The sequence below is a fragment of the Amaranthus tricolor genome, chromosome 14 (genome assembly GCF_026212465.1).
Source record: "Amaranthus tricolor cultivar Red isolate AtriRed21 chromosome 14, ASM2621246v1, whole genome shotgun sequence".
Taxonomy (NCBI): Eukaryota; Viridiplantae; Streptophyta; class Magnoliopsida; order Caryophyllales; family Amaranthaceae; genus Amaranthus; species Amaranthus tricolor.
The window spans coordinates 16,001,425-16,002,054 of record NC_080060.1 but is presented as its reverse complement, the minus strand read 5'-3'; positions in this window follow the sequence as shown (position 1 = coordinate 16,002,054).

Here is a 630-nt window from a genome sequence, read left to right as displayed (position 1 = left end):
TATATTTATATATACATATATATATATATATATATATATATATATATATATATATATATATATATATATATATATATATATATATATATATATATATACATATATATATATATATATATATATATATATATATATATATATATATATATATATACATATATATATATATATAAATATATATATATATAAATAAATAAATAAATAAATATATATATATATATATATATATATATATATATATATATATATATATATATATATGTCACGCCTCAACATAATCTTGCAAAATAAGGAAGCTTCATCCTACGATCTCGCTAATCTGATTAATCTGGGCCAGTCTTGAAAACCATGAGCCCTAAGTAAAATTGACGCTCTAATTGAGACTTCATTTTATTTATTCAAACACGTTTTTGAATACTATTTTTAGTTATTTAATCTCTTTGATGTGCTTCCACGTTAATGCTCGTACAAGGTATTTAATATCCAATAATTTAAATTATAAAACGATGTAAATATAACTTAAATTAAATTCCTATATTTTAGCTTAGTTTGAATTATTTTTCCTATTTTTAGTTAATATTCAAAATATCTTCATACTTATAGGAAAACCAATAAATAGTATACCTTGAT